We start from the raw sequence: 24,267 nt of genomic DNA, 5'->3' as shown, positions 1-24,267 counted from the left end.
TTACATTTACAAATTTTGACTTGGATGAAGAGTTGTCTCACCGGCACTCATACCACATCTTCTTATATCTATATACAACGTAAACTAGACGTTTCTCAGACTGTTTTATTATTTTTTTAAATCCTTTGCCGTGTTTAAGAGCTCAATCTGAAAGAACAAGATTTACTTCAGTTCTAGTTGTTATTAGCTTTGAGCAAATTTCCACTAATTGCAAAATTTATACTCTTATGTCGGTGCTTTGTGTCTATTGTATTAACATTAGTTTGTTTGTGTGTGTCTCGTTCCGATCTTTTGAATTAATCTAATTGTACATGTTGTTATTTTACTGTACTGTTATACCACTGTCCGGGATTAGGGGGAGGATTTAGGATCCCGCTAACATGTTTAACCCCGCGACATTCTGTATGTATGTGCTTACCCAAGTCAGGAGCATGTAATTCAGTGGTTGCCGTTTGTTGCTTTGTTATATATATTTGTGTTCGTTCATTTTTTGTACATTAATTCGGCCGCTAGTTTTCTCGATTGAATTGTTTTACCTTTGTGATTTCGGGGCCTTTTATAGCCGACTATGCAATGTAGGCTTAGCTTATTGTCGAAGGCCGTACGGTGACTTATAGCTGTTGATTTCTGTGTCATTAGGTCTCTTGTGGAGAGTTGTTTCATTTGCAATCATACCACATCTTCGTTTCTATATCAATCCTGCCATATTCTTTATTCACCTGTCCAAGGTCAAGAGCCAGTAGTTTAGTGGTTGTCGTTGGTTCATGTCTCGACTCATATTTGATATTTTGTAAATTGTTTTGTTATGTATAATTAGGCTGTTAGTTTTTTCGTTTGAATTGTGTACATTTTCATGTCGAGCCTTTTATAGACAACTTTACAGTATCAGGTTTTTGTCATTGTTGAAGGCCTTACGATTGTCTATAATTGCTTACATCCACTTCATATTTGAACTCCGGTGGATTATTTGCAATCACATTCCATCTCTTCGTTTTTATATTATATACCCAACTTCTTAACTCGTGTTTTCATGAACAAGTATGAAATATTTGTCACTGGGTGTTAAAATTAGCAACATACAACCAATTTAAACTTGTGTTAAATAAGAGCCATTTTATATTTATTTATTTGTTCGGGTGGGTGACAGAAGGATTTCATATATGAATATGGTTACCTGGTAAGAGCTGAAAAAATAGGCATGATTAGCGACAGATTGAAATGAATAATAATGCCCTCCCTTCCATTACCCATCTTTCATTTATAAATTTAAACTGACCACCACGGAATAGCCCAATAGTGTTGAAAGTAGCGTTAAAAACCCTTCCCTAGAATATCAATTAATTGTCCCTCAAGAGTTATTGTCCGTGTAGTTCTTATATTTATCCAGCTTATCGTCCTACTGTCATGCCATAAAAAGCATATAAAACAGCTCACATTCTAATATATCTGCATTTATAAATTTATTAATTTCATTTAGACTAAACGACGCCATGTTTGTTATGTGCCTCTGGCGTCTTAAAAACCTACCAAAAAAAGAAGAGGTAAAAGAGAGCCGGAAGATCTTCTAAACGCAAAAAAAAAACAGAAATAGGCTTCTTCTGGCTCACTTCCGAAGAACAAAAAAAAAAAAAAAAAAAACGCGACCCATTAATATGTTTTTAAAAACGCCTTGCCCTACCTTTTTTTCCCAAAAAAATGGCATTAACAATAAATAGATAAGGGGCGGGACTAAACCTTAAGATAACACAATAAAGAAATGATGAAATATACATAATAAGTTGATTGATTTTTGGTTGCCTTATGTCCAGTGGCAAATATGTCACGCATGTTTAGGACAAATATAATAGAGATCAAAGGATAAAGAATAGAGTGAAATTGTAAAAACTAAATGATATAGAATTATAAAAACTATCTTTGATCTGAAACCCTCCCCTCACACACACACCATAACCATTACTGCCAATACTCGCATATATACATTTCTATACAAATATCTAAATTTGAACCTCCCCCTCCACCCCTTAAGACACCGCGAGGTTTTTATCCGCCCCTGTTATATGTGTTTCGTTATATATATTTTGTACAGGTTTAGATATAGCTAAACGTACAATCATATAATTTGTTGGATACCTAATTATATTATATACTGTATCACAAAATAAACTTGTATACCCCCTCCCCCATCCTTTCCCAATGCAGTATTGAAAAGTAAATCATTTAAAAGTCCTGAAGATAAAATATGTTTTGAGATATGCTCTGCATACGTTTTTAAGCAATGACATATAGTAATTATTGAACTACTGTGGGGCTTGAAAAAAGTCTATTTAAGGGATTCGGAGATAAGAACAGTAAAAAAAGCTCAGCAACGAATCCTAAATGTAAAATGATTTGCGGCATAATACATGAGAGCACATATTATAGATAGTAATAAATATGAAGTTCACGCCTCATACAGTGAAGTCCTATGTCATAGGACTATTGTTGTAACATAGGTTAGTAACTGGTTCCAATTTATCCTGAATTGTCTTTATTAAAGAACTAGTTCCGGAGTATAACAGCTTATGTCTCTCCTTGTCACTTGTTGCTAGGAACAAGTGTCTCCCTCACTGAAATCCGTACCAGGTTGATTTTGTTCTACCATTTCTTTTAAAATGATAATACGTATTATGTTGGTTTCTTTTATTCTAAGATTATGTCTCAAAGACTTTTGTGTAGTGTTTTGCGGATTGTAACTTTTTTGTTGTTTTTACTTTTTATAGCCGTGGTGCTGCTTTTTTTCACAGTCGTGGTGTTTGCTGCCTTTTTATAGTCGTGGTGTTGCCTGTTTTTTTTTCTTTTTATTGTCGTGGTGTTGCCTGTTTTGTTTTCTTTTTATAGTCGTGGTGTTGCTTGGTTTTTTTTCTTGTTATAGTCGTGGTGTTGCTTGTTTTTTTATCTTGTTATTGTCGTGGTGGTGCTTGTTTTTATACGCCCGTCAAAATTTTGACGGGACGTATTATGGTATACAAATGTCCGGTGTCCGTCCGTCTGTCCGTCCGTCTGTCTGTCCGTCCGTCTGTCCGTCTGTCTGTCCGGCGTAAATATGTCGCACCGTAACTTGAGAACGGCTTATCTAAATTTCATGAAACTTAATATAGTTGTTTTTTATGATGGTCAAATGATCTGTATACTTTTAGGTGAAAATAAGATTTAAACTTTTTGAGTTACGGCAATTTGTAACTATAACAGGGGTGTGTTTTTTTTCACATGTCGCACCGTATCTCAAAAACCTTTCTTAATTATTGCTTAAAACTTTACACACTTCTTAGTTATATTAATCCTAAGATCTGTATACTTTTTGGTGATGATTCAAAATTTCATTTTTGAGTTATTGAGTATTTTGAAAAAAGGGGGAGGGTTTTTTTACATGTCGCGCCGTATCTCAAAAACGATTTATGATTATTGCTTAAAACTTTACACACTTCTTTGTTATATTAATCTAAAGATCTGTATACTTTTTGGTGATGATTCAAAATTTCATTTTTGAGTTATTGAGTATTTTGTAAAAAAGGGGGAGGGGGTTTTTACATGTCGTGCTATATCTCAAAAACGATTTATGATTATTGCCTAAAACTTTACACACTTCTTTGTTATATTAATCTAAAGATCTGTATACTTTTTGGTGATGATTCAATATTTTATTTTTGAGTTATTGAGTATTTCGTAAAAAAGGGGAGGGTTTTCTTTACATGTCGTGCCGTATCTCAAAAACAATTTATGATTATTGCTTGAAACTGTACACACTTCTTTATTATACTAATCTAAAGATCTGTATACTTTTTGGTTTGATTCAAAATTTTCTTTTAGTGATATTTGTAAAAAAAAAACCAGGGTGGGGGCGGGGGGTTTCACATGTCCCGCCGTGTCCCAAAAACAATAAATGGTTATTGTTTAAAACTTCCTCAGAAACTATTTATGATTATTGCATAAAACTTCCACACAAGACGTCGGGCGTATCATGCGCTCATGGCGCAGCTGTTTATTTTTTCTTTTTATAGTCGTGGTGTTGCCTGTATTTTTTTCTTTTTATAGTCGTGGTATTGCTTGGTTTTATTTCGTGTTATAGTCGTGGTGTTGCCTGTTTTTTTCTTTTTATAGTCGTGGTGTTGCCTGTTTTTTTTCTCTTTATAGTCGTGGTGTTGCCTTTTCTTTTTCTTTTTATAGAGTTGGTGTTGCCTGTTTTTTTATAGTTGTGGTGTTGCCTGTTTTTTTTTCTTTTTATAACCGTGTTGTTGCCTGTATTTTTTTTATAGTCGTGGTGTAGCCTATTTTTTTTTCTTTTTATAGTCGTGGTGTTGCCTGCTTTTTTTTCTTTTTATAGTTGTCTGTTTTTCTTGTTATAGCCGTTGTTTTGCCTGTTTTTCTTTAATATATGATATATTTCCCCCTCCCTTTTGATATCGCTCTCTTCTTTATTATAATATATATTTTAATGTTTCTCTTTTACCAGTTGCTACACAGTGTTGATAAAACAAATCTATAATGATGAAAATCGTGTGTTTTTTTTCATTTTTTTGTTTAAACTAGTTAGCTAGTTGTCTTTTTAAAACAGTCCCGTTTCTATTTTCTATTCCATTATTGGCGTAATAATTTTGTATAGCATTAAAACACCTTTCTGCATCTATACGATGGAAGAATATCAATCCCAACATGATAACCGAGTAAATTATATTTATTTCCGGATAATCTCTCTAAATCGAAAATGCGCTTTTCTAAAAATGTTACAATTAAAATCATTCGTATAATGTATCATTTTGCATCTGAGAATCACAGTATTCAATTTTTAAAATTATTTTGTTTCTGTGTATAGAAACACCGTGTGACAATAATCAGTGTATAAAAGGTGCCGTATGTATCAACTCTGTGAAAGACTATAGCTGTCGCTGCAAACCTGGATACCAGGGAAAATACTGCCAACGTAAGTTTTTAATCAACATAAAAGTTACTGGCTCAAGAAAAAAAGGACTGAGACGGGTTTAAACGTGTTCGTGAGCGCTTGTATCTCCAATGAACATAGATCGGCGGTGTTAGAACATATCCTTTGAAAAAAATTAATAAATCTGTCGGAAAGGACTACAAACATGCACCTTAACAAATAGGATGATTTCGCAAGAGAGTAGTAAATTGTAATCTGCGGTAGACTGACGTGAAAGGACAAAACTTAAAAATTCCTTTTACGTTCGAGTCAACTTTTTTTGCATACATGGTCTAACAAGCTTCTTAAATAGAGGCGGAAGATATCAAAGGGATAGATTAAAATTTATAAGTTAAAAACGAGCTGATAACGACATAAAAAAGACAAACTTTTAAAAGACAAACATTAGTCTACAAAACACAACATAGAAAACTAACGACCCCACCAAAAACCGGGGTTGATTTCGGGTGCTCCGGAAGGGCAAGTCGATTCTTACATCTTAGTGAAAAGCATTATAATAAAATATATTGTTACATGAATACATAAAAAGCACAACTAACACTGAATTATACAAACACAAACAAGTTAATGCTATTACAAGTTAAAATCTGAAGATAAAATGATGAAGATGGTGGATACAATTTAAGAGTATACCGTTAATGTCCTTATGTAAACAAGAAGATGTGATATGATTGCCAAAGAGACAACTTTTCACAAGAGACCAAATGACACAGAAATTAACAACTATAGGTCACCGTGCGGCCTTCAACAATGAGCAAAGCGCATACCGCATAGTCATCTATAAAAGGCACCGAAATAACAAATGTAAAACAATTCAAACGAGACAACTAACGGCCTAATTTATGTACAAAATAATGAACGAAAAACAAATTTGTAACACAGCAACAAACGACAACCACCGAATTACAGGCTCCTGACTTTGGACAGGCACATACTATGCATATATCTGCCTGTTTATTGTGATATATGGAATCAACTATTGCAGGTGTTTCAGAGAAAATAAGATTACTTAAAAATGCATTCTGTTTAACGGAAATAGCAGATTTAAACATTGAATTGATGATGGCAGCCATGTTTTCTTCTTCTTCATTTCAGTAACGCCATGTTCATCTGGTCCATGTCAAAATGATGGAACATGTACTTTCTCTGGACGAAATTATACTTGTACGTGTAAACCTGGATATTACGGAAACAATTGCGAGTGTAAGTTCAATTTTGATTGAAGAAGTTACTTGCTTCTAACGACAAAACCATTATATAATATTTCAATAGTCAAATCAAATATAATAGGTATTACAACATCAAAAGACTACTATTACAACGTCCTCATGTTACCAAATGCAGAAAAAAAAGAAAGAAAGAAAGAAAAAACGTTCCATTATTTCGTTTTTTAACGATTTTATGAAAAAAACTTTATACCCTTTTCTATTAAAAAGGGACAAAACCATTAGATAATATGTCAATAGTCAAATCAATTATTATAGGTATTACAACACCAAAATACTACTATTGCAACGTCCTCATGTTACCGATTGAAGAAGAAAAGGAAATAGAAGAAAGACAAAAGAAAGAAAAAATGTTTCATTATTTCGTTTTTTAACGATTTTATCCAAAACAATTATACTCTTTTCTAGTAAAGGGGTGGCGTACCATTCCCATACCGTACCAAACAATACCCAACCCTACCCTACATACCATCCCCTAACCTACGCCCAACCCTAAACAATCATATCATACAATACCATACAAAGCCATACAATACCACATACTTTTAGCGGTTAAAACTTAAAAACGATCAAAAGACCAACGACTGTTAGGGAGCTACCATTTGATTTTTATGGGGGGGGGGGGGGGGAGGGGCTAAAAAAAAATGCAGGACAAAATTTTTCATCCTAGCCCCCCATAAAAATCAAATGGTAGCTCCCTTACAGTTTCAAAAAACACAACATAGAAAAGTAAAGACTGACCAAAACGAACCCCAGCAAAACCGGGAGTGATCTGCGGTGCTCCCAAAGGGTAAGGAAATCACCGGTAAGGAAATCCACATCTCAGTGACACGCATTATAATAATAATAATATCTCTTATACATGACGGTTTTAAATAGCATAATCAAAACTAACTTAAACAAACGTATTAGGCAGCAACCATTTGATTTTCGGGGGGGGGGGGGGCTATCTATTTTTTTCGCGACAAGTCGAAAACAATTTTTTTCTTTCAATTTTAGCATTACATATAGTGGCAGCTGAGGTTGAAACAAACAATTTTTTTTTCTCAGAATCAAAAACAAACCATCGCCCCCCCCCCGAAAATCAAATGGTTGCTGCCTTACTGCTTTAAAATGAAAGAATCTTCAGATATAGGATAAAGATGGTTGATACATATTTATTTGCGAGTACTCTGTTAATGTCCAAATGCATAGATTTGCTTCTTCAATGTCCATAATGGAATCAACTGTTGCCGGTTTTTCAAAAAAAATTAGATTACTTAATCATGTTAATAGTGCACTCTGTTTTACGGAAAAAAGCAATTTTACTCATTGAATTGATGATAACAGACATATTTACTTTTTTTTTCAGTTACGCCATGTTCAGTGGGTCCATGTCAGAATGGAGGAACATGTAGTATCTCTGGGGCAACTTATTCTTGTGCATGTACTCTTGGATATTACGGAGCGAATTGCGAGTGTAAGTTTAATTTTGATTAAAGAATTAACTTGCTTCTAACGACGAAACCGTTATGAAATAAGTTAATAGTCAATTAAAATCAAATAATATAATTATATTTTACAACATTTAAAGACTACTATTACAACATGTACAGGTTACCCACCTAAATATGAAGAGAAAACGAAGAAAAAGATTTTTTTTTTCAATGTTAGGAGATGGGGATGCGTACGATTTGATTTGATTCGATTTGATTTTTGGTGTTTTAACTCCGCTTTTAAGCACCGCTTTTGTGCTATTTCGTGGCGGCCAGTTTTGTTTGGTGGAGGAAGCCGGAGTGCCCGGAGAAAACCACCGACCTTCGATAGGAAAACTGACAATCCTAGTCAATTAAGATTGGAGTCGAGTGCACCCGAACAAGCGGGGTTCGAACTCACAACCTCAGTGTTGACTGGCTAGTGATTACAGTAGTAACTACTTAGACCGCTCGGCCACCAATGCCCCAGGGATGCGTACGATACCTGTACAATACCATGCCATACTTATTTGGTAAAGACTTCTTATAAGTTAAAAAATGAAACAAACAAAATTCGAAACACATCTCGTTATGCTTTGTTTTCAACAAAATTGACATGATTTTTAATAATAAACTATGTTAATTAAATTCGCAAAAACAGGTAAACTAATACTTTTAGTTGAAGATTCAAATTTAAGATTTTTTTTGTTAGAATCATAACGGAAATTTGACATGTTTAACGGGAAAATGTGCTTTTAAATGAAATTTTGTTATAACATTCGTGCTTTTGCTTGGATTTAAATGGAAATCGTCATGTTACTAGACCCTGGTGTCAAACTTAAGAGAAACAAGAATGTGTCCAATGTACACGGATGCCCCATCCGCACTATCATTTGCTATGTTCAATGGACCGTAAAAATGGGGTAAAATCTCTAATTTGGCATTCAAATTAGAAAGATCATATCATAGGGAACATGTGTACTAAGTTTCAAGTTGATTGGACTTCAAATTCATCAAAACTACCTCGACCAAAAACTTTAACCTGAAAACTTTAACTGAAGCGGGACAGACGGACGGACGAACGGACGCACAGACCAGAAAACATAATGCCCATAAATGGGGCATAAAAAAAGTTTCCAAATTAACATGAACAGCTTTGTTTGCATGAGAATTACGAGTAGTTTGTTTGTTATGCTTCTTACAAACATATACTAGCTGAGATCTTTGCTTTGGTTTTGAAGTTGGTTTTTTATTTAATATTTCATTGTCATTTGAAGAATTTTGTTATACCTGAAAGAGAACGAAAAAGATAAGCGAAAGATACCAGAGGGACATTCAAACTCATAAGTCGAAAAAAAAACTGATAACGCCGTGGCTAAAAAAGAAACCTTATCGCTGTTGTTTTTCCAATCCGGATAAGGTATGAAATAACACAGATTTCAATACGTCACAGCTATTTAGGTCCTGTTTAAATAATGTATGGGCATAACTCTTTTCCAAGAGACCTTTTTAAACCATCGTAAACATTTCAAAATAAATATTGTAATGACTTTAACTTGTGTCTCAAAAAATTATATTATACTAAATAACTACATTATTTTTTATAGTGACATGTGTTTTTTCACAAAATAGTATATAATACAACTTTGTAATTGTTTGGCTTTATAAATATTTTGATATGAGCGTCACTGATGAGTCTTATGTAGACGAAACGCGCGTGTGGCGTACTAAATTATAATCCTGGTACCTTTGATAACTATAACACCTGACCCTTTGGGTCTATAAGTCACTTTAAACATTAATGTCAATGGTACGACGAACAAAATAAATCAACTTTATCGATAATTTTCAAATAAAAAGTTTTTTCTTTTACTGAAAGCTTGCAATAATATAATCTATTAAAATTTTTAAATGTATTTTTTTATGCCCCACCTACGGGCATTATGTTTTTCGGTCTGTGCGTTCGTTCGTCCGTCCGTCCGTCTCTCCCGCTTCAGGTTAAAGTTTTTGGTCAAGGTTGGTTAAAGTTTTTGGTCAAGGTAGTTTTTGATGAAGTTGAAGTTCAATCAACTTGAAACGTAGTACAAATATAGATATAGGAAGATGTGATATGAGTGCCAAAGAGACAACTCTCCATCCAAGTCACAATTAATACAAGTAAACCATTATGAGTCAAGGTACGGTCTTCAACACGGATCCTTGGCTCACACCGAACAGCAAGCTATTAAGGGCCCCCAAAAAATTACTAGTGTAAAACCATTCAAACGGGAAAACCAACAAACGACAACTACTGAACATCATATTCCTGACTTAGGACAGGTGCAAACAATTTCAGCGGGTTTAAACGTTTTAATGGTACGAAACCTTTACCCTTATCTGAAACAATAATGTAACATTACAACATAGAAAGACACACTATAAAATATCAATTGGAATGGCCTAACTCAATCAAAAGACGTAGCAATACAAATGAACATACACTGAACGAATAAATTTGATCTATGATACAATGTAAATACAAAGGTAATAAAAATAAGGGATGAATAATTAAAATTAAAGTATTATACCGCTGTGAAATGCTAAATACTTTCAGAAAAAAACATCAACTTTGAAGAAACAAATTACGCCATTTGCAATATCAAAATTATACACAAGTGAATAAAAATAAATTTTGTTGTTAAGTATACTTCTTCTTCTGTCTGTATAACTTTCCGTTTAGGAACACCAAGAAATTTCTTGTATATCAATAAAACTTTTCTAAAACTTGGTACATGTGGGGTGAATATCAACAATAAAACTATAAAATTGGTGCTCGATAAAACTTCGTGTTCTTCATGTACAGGTGCCTGAAGTGTGATGTATATACAGTATAAAAGGAGAAAGGAAATGATTTTGATGTTCATAGTACGAAGAAGTGAAAATCTATAGTAATTCCAAACACTTATCAATTTCGGCGAGTCCAGAAGCTCGATGTCTGGGGGGCATCATGAAACCAAAATTGGTTATTTGTTTAGAGATGTATATATGCGAGTATTTGTGGTAATGGTTGTGGTGTGTGTGTGTGTTGAGGGGGGGGGGGGGGGTGTTCCATCGTTTCCATATTTCTATCTCTTTTTTGTTTATTACCGTTTCACTCTATTCTTTATTCTTTGATCTCAATTATATTTGTCTTAAACATGCATGAAATACTTGCCATTGGACATTAAGCAATCAAGAATCAATCAATCTTTTCTTTATAATTCATCATCTCTTTATTCTGTTGTCAATAGTTTTTGGTTCCGCTCCTAATCTTACTTTTTTTTACCATTATTCTCCCATCTGTATTAACCCCATTCTTATCTTCATAAATGGTGACCATTCATAGTCTCATACGTGGTAATTGAAACAAGAAAAATATTCATACATAAATTCACAGTTTGCTTTTACTAATAGATAAATGTAATGTATTAGTCCCATATTATTTTATAAAGTAGGTCTTATAAGAATACAATAGCATTTTATTGATCATAATAGATATATTAGATAATGCATATTCATTTTTTGTGGAAAAAAGGGGGGCAAATTGTTGGTTTCCTTTCAAAATAAGAGAAAAAGAAATACGACATTCAGTTAATAAAATCTTGTATGATATTGAAAAAAAATGTCGTTGAAGAAAATCACATAAAAGACAGTTTCCAGAAAGAAAAAAAATACGTTAACAAGAAATGGAAAAGTGAGTATTTTGTTATGAAGACATATCCCACCATATAATGATACCAACAGTCTTGACATTAAACATCTATTTGAACCTATATTTTTAAACAGATTTTAGTTAATAATTACTTTCCGGGTCAAAAGCTTTAACCTCAGGTTAACAGTGTTAATGAATTTTAATCTGTAATTAGAAATTAAAAACAAATAAAAATATTCGTACTATTCTAATCATCATGTACATTTAGAACATACTCACCCCTTCTCGTCCAATGAAAAGTCAGTTTTTTGCCCTCTAATTTTCATAGTACATGGTTTTCCATGCACTATGAAATGCTATACATGAATGACTTTTCATTTTCAGTTAATTATGAAAGTGGACTCTTAAAAGCTGCACTAACGAAGTGTACAATCCCCTAAGGCATTTTCCTTGGGAAAATAGCCTACTGATTAAAGATGAAAGAGCAAGATTAAAATAAAAACATTTTGAATTTTGCAAAATTTCATGCATTTTCTCATGGAACACATAATAGAATACACAAAAAAAAATTGGTAAGGATAAATAAAATGATATTTATTTAATTTATATACCTTACATTTGAGGGAATTATTTTTCTTTCCTTCAAAAAAAACACAATGCCAGACTGCTGATATATAAAGCAAAGGGTTGTTTTCGGAGAAACGCAATACATTTAAAATTATCAATAAAAAGTAAGCATTTAATGTCGAATGGTCTGAATTCAAATAATATTCATACAGAGAGTTTTATATCTATATAAAAAAAATCAAATTCCAAAAAGGGGATTTATATAATATTGTGTTGCTTTTTAAAATAAAAAAATGTAAAGATATATGAGTATTAAAATTTACCTGAAGCAGAAATAACACAATTTATCCTTCACAAACTATGTCCGTGCTATTTCATTTCATTCATTGAAATGATCATTAATTACCTATGTTTTATATTTAGTTCATTATAAAAAGTGAACTCTTATCTAGGTTTAAATATTACAATGGGAAAGGATAGTTTTTGTAAGGTCACTCGAAAGTGTGAATATGTTCTAAATTGGTCAGACAATACTTGGTCATGTTTTATGAAGATTTAAGCCCTCGGCTTCGCCTTGGGCTTAAATCTTCATAAAACATGACCACGTATTGTCTAACCTATAAGTAGTTTACATAAAAGACTCATTAAGGGTTTTGCAAAGAGACATTACACACAGGTGTCAATATTTACACACCAATCGATAAGTTGTCATAAATCACACATGTTGAAGATGGGGTTAATTAACAGCCAATTTAAGAAGTCAAATCAAGCTGTGATTAATTTCCGCTCTAGATAACATGGGTAAGCAGATTCGGTAGCAATAAATTTATGTTGGAAAAGTTTTTGGTGACCTGGACTGGAAGGGGGGGGGGGGCACGTGCCCCTGTGACCCCGGTAAATCCGCCACTGAATTCAAAGCTGATATATAGAACAGATATAAGTTAACATTAAATAACAAAAAACTATTACAAATAGTATATACAGGTCAAATTAACAAGAAAGTACGATTTGAGAGTACTCGTAGTTACTGACAGCTAGTTAAAAGCCAAATCAATTAATAATAAAAAAAAATCATGCATCATAGACTAAAATCAACTAAACATGTTCCCTATGATATGATCTTTCTAATTTCAATGCCAAATTAGAGTTTTGACCAAAATTTCACCGTCCACTGAACATAGAAAATGATAGTGCGAGTGGGGCATCCGTGTACCATGGACACATTCTTGTTTTTCGTAAATTTCCAAACCTCAGCTCATTACTGCAAAAACATCAGTTATGAGCTGAGGTTTGGGAAAATGTCACTTGTTTTGCGACACTTGGCACAAAAAGGAAGTTGTCCAAGTAACTTTTTTTCATGTTGGACTAAATTGCGATTATGTGTATTGCTATTGTAATTTCAATGTGAGGCATTCCAAATTGTTTTGATCTATTTAAAACAAAAATGATTTTAATTCCTAGATGATTTTATTTCTTTTATTGACTTCTGTTTCAGCGAATGCATGTTTACCGAGCCCCTGTCTCAATGGTGGTACGTGTACTCCGACTGGCGGATCGAATTACGAATGTTCATGTCCTTTCGGATGGTATGGGTCAACTTGTAACAGTGAGTAAATTTAACGAAGATGCAAATGACATCTCTCGATGTAAAAAATTGCTTTAATTGAATCTGGATTGATTTCAGATAATGGACAATTTTGAAAATACAAATATGTACAGTTTACAAGCTTCAGCGCTCTGAGTTTCTTCTTCTAGTTGAGGACCAGTTACCATCACCTGGCATTTCATGCAATAATAAACGCGTTGTGTATATCATCCTTAGAATACTTTTATTTTATTTTTAAAATCTAGATTTTGTTTGATCCAAACAAAAATCGGAAATCCTGTTTTTTTGTTTGTTATTTTATCACGTCGGGTGAAGATAACGTTGCTACGTCAACCAAACTAAATCTTTCCGATTCATATTCAAATAATTTAATTTCCATATTTTTCAGATGTAAAACCTGAAGAAATAAAATATCTGTTCAGTTTGTTTTATGTGTTTAAATTACATTCATGGCAATTATGTCACATGCATATCCTTATTTTATATACATTCGTTTTAATGTTTCATATATACTATTGAATACAGTAAATCCTTGTTTACCAAATCCATGTATCAACGGCGGCACTTGTCATCCAACCGGAAGTTTTTCTCATACATGCTCATGTTTGTCTGGATGGTATGGACCTAACTGCAATGGTAGGCAAAGGAAAACTTATATTTGATAAATTACATATAATAGCAATTGTAGCAGTTAATATTATTTATGTTTTGATTTTTAATCTGGACACTGTTAAGTAATGTCGTTTGCTTTTGATGCAAGTAATAATAAATGAACAAAATTGCAACAGAAAATCTTGCAAATCTTATTTGGTAGCTAAAAAGTGTGGGCTAGAACATCCTGTTGGTGCCTCTGCCGATAAATAAATAAGTTTCTCTTAAGTATCTCATAAATTATGATAAAAAAGAGAACAACAACCATAAAATACTACTAAGACAACTTAAGATTGATGAAAACAAACCCCTCTAAAAGTCAGGTAAACTCGTGTACTCTGGCTAATGATACCCCAGGAATGAAACATTTAACAGCAGAGCCAAAACCAAATGAATGTAAAAATATACAAGGCTTACACTTTTGTACAAAAAAGGCGCCTTTCAAATACAGAAGACTTATCAGTGGCACTCGAACCGAAACAGATGGTAAACTAAATCCATTACAATGTCAAAGAGCACGGAAATCCCAAAATGTTATGCCTAATCTGTTTATGGTCATCTATGCCTTGGGGTAGATATTCTTAATGTTTTCAAATAATTTAAACATTTTATGAGCATGACATTAACAGAAAATGACCACATCAATTTTATGTTGTGTTATCTCAAGAATACTGACAACAGGCCATGGGCTGGTGAACCCTCCGATAACAAATATTTGCCATTGAAAAACTCTAATTTACATTTCATTTATGTCAAAGCGTACTTCATATATACAGTTTAAATTTACTTGTGTTTGGCAAATCATTAATTATTTATAACATATTTCAAACCTAGAACGTATCTATTGTGACATATGTTTCAGTCATCCTTATGTTATCAATATAATGATATTATTGTCTAGCAAAACACAACTCATCAAAGATACCAGGCTTACAAAAGACTCATCGGTGACGTTCGAATAAAAAAAGTTCAAAGGCCTAATCCAGTACAAAAATGAAGAGCATTAAGGACTCAAACTGCTGAAAGGTTTTGTACAGATAAGGTGATCTAATACTGGGGTTGAAAATCCTAAGTATTTCGAACAATTCAAGTTGTGTAAGCAGTAAAACTATTGTTCCTTTGCAACAATTACGAAACACAAGTTATGTTTATTTTATGGTCAACCAGGTTCTCGTAAACAGACAAAAAGCACTTCACCTTTTTGTGTGCTTACTAAACTATATACATTTGTAAGCTGTACAAAAGAATACACAAACGCACTACAATCTTTTGATTTCTTATTAATATAATATTTAATACAGTAAATCCTTGTTTACCAAATCCCTGTAACCACGGAACTTGTCATCCAACCGGAAGTTCAAGGCATACATGCTCATGTTCGTTTGGGTGGTATGGAAGTAACTGCAATGGTAAGCAAACGAAATTTTTTTCAATTATTTTCTGACTATCTAAAAAAAATAAATGTAAGAATAAAATACTACTAAGACAACTTAAGATTGATGAAAACAAACCCCTCTAAAAGTCAGGTAAACTCGTGTACTCTGGCTAATGATACCCCAGGAATGAAACATTTAACAGCATAGCCAAAACCAAATGATTGTAAAAATATACAAGGCTTACACTTTTGTACAAAAAAGGCGCCTTTCAAATACAGAAGACTTATCAGTGGCACTCGAACCGAAACAGATGGTAAACTAAATCCATTACAATGTCAAAGAGCACGGAAATCCCCAAATGTTATGCCTAATCTGTTTATGTTCATCTATGCCTAGGGGTAGATATTCTTAATGTTTTCAAATAATTTAAACATTTTATGAGCATGACATTAACAAAAAATGACCACATCAATTTTATGTTATGTTATCTCAAGAATACTGACAACAGGCCATGGGCTGGTGAACCCTCCGATAACAAATATTTGCCATTGAAAAACTCTAATTTACATTTCATTTATGTCAATGCGTACTTCATATATACAGTTTAAATTTACTTGTGTTTGGCAAATCATTAATTATTTATAACATATTTCAAACCTAGAACGTATCTATTGTGACATATGTTTCAGTCATCCTTATGTTATCAATAGAATGATATTATTGTCTAGCAAAACACAACTCATCAAAGATACCAGGCTTACAAAAGACTCATCGGTGACGCTCGAATAAAAAAAGTTCAATGCCTAATCCAGTACAAAAATGAAGAGCATTAAGGACTCAAACTGCTGAAAGGTTTTGTACAGATAAGGTGATCTAATCCTGGGGTTGAAAATCCTAAGTATTTCGAACAATTCAAGTTGTGTAAGCAGTAAAACTATTGTTCCTTTGCAACAATAATGAAACACAAGTTATGTTTATTTTATGGTCAACCAGGTTCTAGTAAACAGACAAAAAGCACTTCACCTTTTTGTGTGCTTACTAAACTATATACATTTGTAAGCTGTACAAAAGAATACACAAACGCACTACAATCTTTTGATTTCTTATTAATATAATATTTAATACAGTAAATCCTTGTTTACCAAATCCCTGTAACTACGGAACTTGTTATCCAACCGGAAGTTCAAGGCATACATGCTCATGTTCGTTTGGGTGGTATGGAAGTAACTGCAATGGTAAGCAAACGAAATGTTTTTCAATTATTTTCTGACTATCTAAAAAAATAAATGTAAGAATGAATTTCATCTGAAATTACATTGACGTAGTGAATAAACTCACCAGATACCAGGACTAAATTTTGTATATAGCCAGACGCGCGTTTCGTCTACAAAAGACTCATCAGTGATGCTCGAATCCAAAAAAGTTTTAAAAAAGCCAAATAAAGTACAAAGTTGAAGAACATTGAGATTCAAAATTCCTAAAAGTGTTGCCAAATACAGCTAAGGTATTCTATGCCTGAGGTAGAAAAGCCTTATTATTTCAAAAAAATTCAAAATTTTGTAAACAGCTAATTTATAAATATAACAATATCAATGATACTTCATGTCAGCACAAAAAGTGCTGACTACTGGGCTTGTGATACCCTCGGGGAAATAAATCTCCACCAGCAGTGGCATCGACCCAGTGGCTGTAAATAAACTCACCATAGATACCAGAACTAAATTTTGTATATAGCCAGACATATAACATGTATATCAATGAATAACACATTTTTTTATCTTTTTATTTCTTCAATAAATGAGCATTGTAATGCTTATATGCCAGGTATGTGGAGATTTATATGTCAAACTGCATGCTTGCTGGATTGATGGATTTGTGTTTAATAAAATTGAGAATGGAAATGGGGAATATGTCAAAGAGACAACCCGACTATAAAGAGCAGAAGACAGCCTAAGGCCAACAATGGGCCTTCACCTTAGCGAGAAAATACCGCACCCGGAGGCGGGCTTCAGCTGGCCCCTAAATAAAAATGTGTACAAGTTCAGTGAAAATGGACGTGCATGCATAATTACAAAGAAACAATATCAACATGAACGTAGCTATCCACTATAAGGACACTGAGTGAGATTTTAACGTAATGTTTAACAGGGTGACAGAGAGTCTGTGTTGAAGGCCGTACGGTGACCTATAGTTGTTAATGTCTGTGTCATTTTGGTCTCTTGTGGACAGTTGTCTCATTGGCAATCATATCATATCTTCTTTTTTATATTTTCAAGCTATTCCATTTCATATTATGACTGAAGTTTCCAGTCTTTGTTCCAACCCTTTATTGAATCTTGGTAAGCAGAGAAGTAGAAAATGCTAAAAAAATTATCTGGCCAGGGATCGAACTAACAAATTACACCACTCGAGTCGAGCACACTTCAACGTGACCACAGGAGTGCAAATATGGGCGTAAATGTCCTTTGATAAATACAGTTAAGTCTAACAAGCTTGAAAGGAATCTGAAAAAGTTTTGAGATTAGAAATTTCCATTTTTATGTACTGCATTTATAAATCATTTTATATATCTGATGATTGATAAAAATATTATTAATTGATTCAGTATACGCATGCTCACCCAACCCATGTCTCAACGGTGGTAGTTGTACACCTGCTGGAGGATTAAATTATAACTGCGATTTGTAAAATCGGATGGTCTGGATCAAAGTGTGAAAGTACGTATATTTCATTTATTTGCAATAATATTAACGATCCCAATCAAATACAACTGCGCATTTAAAGCCTGATTGGACGGATCAACTTGAAACAGTAAGTATATTTCGTTTACTTTCAATACCATTTAAACTACAAAGTTTACTGCACCAGACGCACATTTCGACAATTAATGTCGCTTCAGTGATACTCGAAGCCAAAACCTTTTACAATTCAAAACCTAATACAATTAAAACGCCAGTATTTTACCTCTCAAATTGATTAAGAATTGACAAACAAACATAAACTGAAGGAATCGCATGAAACATCAAAAGCAGCGAGGCCGAGTACGTCGACAGGGTAATTGTCTTCTGTTATGCATGCATCACCCGCCTTGCGAGTTTCTATTCCGTCAAAACGCCACAATCGGGAATAGGAAAAAGCCTTTAAAAGCTGCTATAACCTATAAGGAATAGAAAGTAAAGTTAAACATAGACAATGTATCAGATCTTTGCATGACGGAGATAAATTCCTTAATTTGAAATGTCTTTTTTTTATGATTTGTAACTCTAAACTTGAAATAGAACAACATCCGTATTATCATGTCAGTACATAATTAACACTACAAACTGCTCAGAGTCTGAATTGACCAGTTTTTGTGCTCGACCAGTAAAATCGAGCACACATTTTACTCGACTAGTCTCGACATTGTATCGACTGTACTTAACTGTACTTAAATGTACTCGACTTGGTCTCGACTTTACTTAATTAGTCTGATTCAGTACTTGATGATCTTTGTGTAGTCTGAAATGGTCTTGACCAAGGCTCGACCTGTCTCGACTAGTCTTGACTAGTCTCGACTAGTCTTGACTAGTCTCGACCTGTCTCGACTAGTCTCGACTCAGTCTCAACCAGTCTCGACCTGTCTCGACTAGTATTGACCTTCAATTTTAGTTTGACTGGTGTAAATTAGCCCATCTAACTAAATTAAATATTGATCTTACAAAATTCAAGCTTATTAGGTAGTTTGATTTATTGCTGTGAAATGAAAGAATTTAATTTTACAATAGTTAAAAATAAAAACTATTATATAAATTCAGATAGGCATCTTTAATTTTTTTTATAACTTTTTCAAATCAACTTGGATTTTCATCAAACTATGCAGCTATCTTAGATATACATTAGGCTTACTGAATCCAATGTCATTTTGTTTTTTGTTGTATGTTAAATGTTCATGAGGACGGAATTTTGGGAATAGAAATTTAAGTCGGTTGCTTTTTGTTTCGTTGTGCAGAAGACAGAATAATCGATATGTTAACTTTTTCAATTTCAGTCACTCGAAACAGATTCCACTAACGAAATCAGATTATATGTGATAATTGCAAAATTTAATAAGATTGGAATTATGAATAGAGCCATAATAAAATACTTAATAAACAATGCGATTTGTGCTCAAAACCGTCATATTTTACTGAAATCTGGAAATGGCGTCAGGTTTTATAAGGTGTTGACTTTTAAGAAAACAAATTAATTCTAATATGGGGTGCTTATTACGTCATATGAATAGAGCCATAATAAGATACTCAATCAACCCCAACCACTATAAATCGTCGACGTCACAATGCGATTTGTGCACAAATACGCCATATTTTACTGAAATAGCGTCAGAATCAACTTTACCATATAAGAATCAAAATAATTCATACGTTCCATAGATTTGTTTTCATTTTCACATGGCCTGGGTCGTTATATTCGTTAATTTTATCCCTTGCTTACGCTCGGGATAAATTGCCAATATAACTACCCATGCCATGAGAAAATTTTCAACAAATCTATGGCTTGCATGAATTATTTCTTAAATAAGACATGATTATATACCGCTCCCAGGGGTTCCAAGAAATCGTATTTTTATTGCTTTTCAGGGACCGAAGGTATGTTTGATACCGGTTCCTGTAGCTCAGGTTCCCAAAACATTGTATGTAATCAAGTTAGGAATAAAGGGTCCTAAACGGAAGTCTTGTCTATGACTTAAAAGTCCGTCCGATGACGACAACAATATGTTGACGCCTTTTATTTTCGTTTTCCTCCCGAAATAACTTAAACGGAATAATCATAAGCGAGGATGACAAATGTGAATATACATGGTACCTATAGGACACAGAGGCATGATGATTAATTTATTGTGGAAGGAAGAGAAGCGACACACTAAATGAGGTCTTCTCATTTAATAGTATAGATGGCCATATCAATGATAATTCATATCAATACAGTAGTGCTGACTACTGGGCTGGTGATAGCCTCAGGGATAAAACCTCCACCAGCCATGACATCGACCCGGTGGTTGAAAAAGCTGTTCACAGTTTATCAATGTCAAAGAAAGTTGTCATATTATATGTTAACTTATTGTATATGTAAAGGGTCAAATATGTCGGGCATATTCATTAAAAAAACATTTACAATTAATTCAAAGGGTGTGTTTTGCAAAGACGGTCGACCAAAATGACGAAAGTGTAATTTGCACTGTCATTTGGAAACAAAGAGCATGTTAAATACGACAGATATAAGGGTTGTTTGACACTAGCTATATATCCCTGTAAGTTAAATATTACAAATCTGGATTTCAATTACATAGTGCATGCGTCCATATCAAGTGTAGAGTGCGCATATCTGGTTCTCATATCAACCTTTAGGTTTAATACACTGAGATGGATAAATATATGATTCATATACTGTAAACCAACTTATTTTCGCGGACACTTTTTTTCGCGTTTTACCATTTCATGACCACTTCGCGGCTATTTAATTTCGCGATTTTCTGATTGACTTGATGAAGTTAAAAAAGGAAATATCCAAGCTTTACATATTCACGACGATTTAAATTAGCGTTATTTTTTTACTCGCGAAAGTCGCGAAAATAAATCGCTCGCGAAAATAAGTTGGTTTACAGTAACTAAAAGTAAATAGTAAATATAAAAAAAAAAAGTGTAGATATTTACATCTACATCCATTTTTACAAAAACATGTATTATAATTATTATACATTTTATAAAAAGTTTTCTTTGTTTCTCTTTTAGAAATAAAAACGATTTTGTAATTCCTGTAACATTGACAAAGCATGCACTGACACTGTGTCTTCTTCATATAAATTCACCTTACAACCAAATTATACTGGACCAACTTGCCTCGGATTCGAAGGAACACATTAATTGCCTGCAACATGATGGAGCTGTAATCTGCGAAGAAGAAATCAGTTTTACAATTTGAACCTTCATTATATTTGACAAGCTAGTAGATCATTCTGAAAGAACCTTTCGATTGAATATCTTAAATTCAAATTTATAAAGTATGAAATGTGGAACATGTTGAACAATAAGCATTTTACAATAGATTTGAAAGGATTTTTTTAACATTGATTTAGAAGGTTATATGTTTAAACTTCGCTAACATGATATATTAATGACCCACATTCATTTTGATAGTGAGAGACGAAACATTCTTAACCAATTTATCACGAAATATGATGAAGATTACGATACCTGATTCAAAAATATCCGGTGGATTCTAAACCAGGTTTAACTTTTAATACCATACATGATGTGACTTTCGAGAACAAATTGTTGATTAAGATTGAATAATTATACGATCATCTAAATGTTATGTTAAACACGTGTGTATAATCTAAGTAAGAGTTGTGTCCCATGGTTTGTTTTAGTTTGCAGTATGAATCGAACGGGTACAGGTATTTCGAAATATTTTTCTTGTCTGGCTGACTTCGAGATATTGACAGTCTATATATATATCATATAAAATTTTGGACTTTCAATTTATCTTATTCATCACGTAATTATCTAACATGAGCAACACGACGGGTGCCACATGTGGAGCAGGATCAGCTTACCCTTCCGGAGCACCTGAGATCACCCCAAGTGTTTGGTTGGGTTCATGTTGATCAGTCTTCAGTTTCCTATGTTGAGTTTTGTGTACTCTTGTTTGTCTGTTGGTCTTTTTCTTTTTTAGCCATGGCGTTGTCAGTTTATTTTCGACTTATGAGTTTGAATGTCCCTCTGGTATCTTTCATCTCTCTTTAATCAGACCATATATGTTGATTTTGACTTAAACTGAAAGGACTTAACCCTTTGCAATCGCTGGTACGTTCTGTTTTCGTGAAAATATTCTAAGCATCTATTCATAATAATTGTCGAAATGCACATCTTGCATGTCTGGTGCAGCCGATATGATATTACTATTCTATTCTAAGCAAACACGAATATTTTGACACTGATTCAAATGAGTACTTAACAAGTATTGAAAATAAACAAACTATTACAAACGCTTTGTTGATTTAAAAAGTTATCTCCCTTTACACATGATTATCTCTTTATTAACATAAATGGGTCCCTATCTGACAAAGGCTAGTGATACAGTTGTTCGACTACTTAGACCATTCGGCCAGCGAGGCGCACATCAATAATGAGTTTTGTGTAGACGACATGAGAGTCTGGTATAGCACATTATAAGTCTGCTAGTTTCTTGTGTACAATTTGGAATTTAGTATGGCGTTCATTATCACTGAACTAGTATATATTTGTTTAGGTGCCAGTTGAAGGAAGGCTCCGGGTGCGGGAATTTCTCGCTACATTGAAGACCTGTTGGTGACATTCTGCTGTTGTTTTTTTCTATGGTCGGGTTGTTGTCTCTTTGGCACATTCCCCATTTCCATTCTCAATTTTATCTTTGATGAGTTTTTATAACCACTGGATCGATACCATTGCTATTGGACGTTTATCACCAACCAAGTATACAGAACGTTTGTGTTGACGAGAAAGATAATTGATATTCATTTTCTCTTATCATGCTTGAGGGGGAGGACAGGGGGTTCCCTTCTCCCTTCTCCCACCCCTCTTCTCCTTTCTCCTACCCCGTTCTCATTTCTTCCATAAGAATAAAACATCTCCTTTTGAGATATTTTTTCTTGAAATATTAGAAATTTTTTTAAAAGGAGAGATATTTTATTTTTTCTCCTTTCTCCAACTTTTTCTCCTTTCTCCCAGCCTTCCTCTCCTTTCTCCTACCCCCTTTCTCCTTTTTCCTACCCCTTTCTCCCTGTCTCCCTTACCCCTGTCCTCCCCCTCATGCTTATAAAGTGTTTATAAATGATTAAATATTCAAAAAAAAATAAGGGTTTTACATTGATTGCCTTAGCTGGATTTTGAACAGTTATTCGGAATAATTGGTTTTTAAAGATGTTCAACTTCGTATTCGATTTGGCCTTCCACTTGTTTTGATTTAAATGATTTGACGAAATGTTCCTTTGGCGTCCTAAATTATATGCCTGGCATATTTTCTGAATTTTGTATGCATATTCAATTTTAGTACTATATATCAATAGACATGCATATGTTATTGCAAAGCCAGTGCAATGTTTCGTACTGGAAGGAACATAAGCTGAGTTAACAGTTATATTAGACAAGCATAAGACTACAAAAAAGGTTAAGTGAGGATTATATTATAAATGTCTTGTCATTTTCAATATCCGCGGCTACAATCCCTGAAAAATGACTTAATCCAAAATAAATTCTAACAATGTGTAAATTCTTATAATTTGACTCTTGTGTACTAGTTGATTACAAGTACCTTTGCATCAAAAAAGGCAGGATGTCAGTTTATGTAAAAAAAAAAATTCAGATTAATAAAAAAAAGACAGGTCCGTTTAGATTGAAAAGAGGCAGGACAGAGATTACAACTAGAAAATAAATGCAGAACATTTTTTTTTATCTTAGCCCCCCTTCCCCCCTTTCCCTCTAAAAGTCAAATGGTAGCTCCGTTTGCATTCACATATCGAGCACATTTCGCAAAGACGCAATGTGTGAAAAAATGTATATATTTTAGCGAGTTGATGATTTGGTGAAACATATTTTTCGCAATTCGTTAGTTTTGCTTGAATTAAACGGTCACGAGTTTAAGCCAAGAGCAATGATCAAATACTAATATGCAGATACTTCTTAACAACTACGAGTTCGGCTTAAAAATAACAGTTCGTATTATTTC

The 24,267-nt window shown here is 33.5% G+C and overlaps 2 long non-coding RNA genes across 2 annotated transcripts; both read left to right on the top strand.

The window, feature by feature from the left end:
• The first annotated feature begins 4,848 nt into the window (after nucleotides 1-4,848).
• LOC139498360 (uncharacterized) lies at nucleotides 4,849-13,510 on the top strand. Its single transcript, XR_011657906.1, has 4 exons — nucleotides 4,849-4,957; nucleotides 6,071-6,178; nucleotides 7,553-7,660; nucleotides 13,388-13,510. It is a non-coding gene; the product is annotated as an uncharacterized lncRNA (long non-coding RNA).
• A 1,939-nt stretch (nucleotides 13,511-15,449) lies between these two features.
• Nucleotides 15,450-21,997, top strand: LOC139498359 (uncharacterized). The gene is made up of 4 exons (XR_011657905.1): nucleotides 15,450-15,558; nucleotides 16,653-16,760; nucleotides 18,131-18,242; nucleotides 21,294-21,997. It is a non-coding gene; the product is annotated as an uncharacterized lncRNA (long non-coding RNA).
• Nucleotides 21,998-24,267: the final 2,270 nt, after the last annotated feature.

This window comes from Mytilus edulis, chromosome 12 (genome assembly GCF_963676685.1).
Source record: "Mytilus edulis chromosome 12, xbMytEdul2.2, whole genome shotgun sequence".
Classification (NCBI taxonomy): domain Eukaryota; kingdom Metazoa; phylum Mollusca; class Bivalvia; order Mytilida; family Mytilidae; genus Mytilus; species Mytilus edulis.
This window is presented reverse-complemented; position numbering and strand designations above follow the sequence as displayed.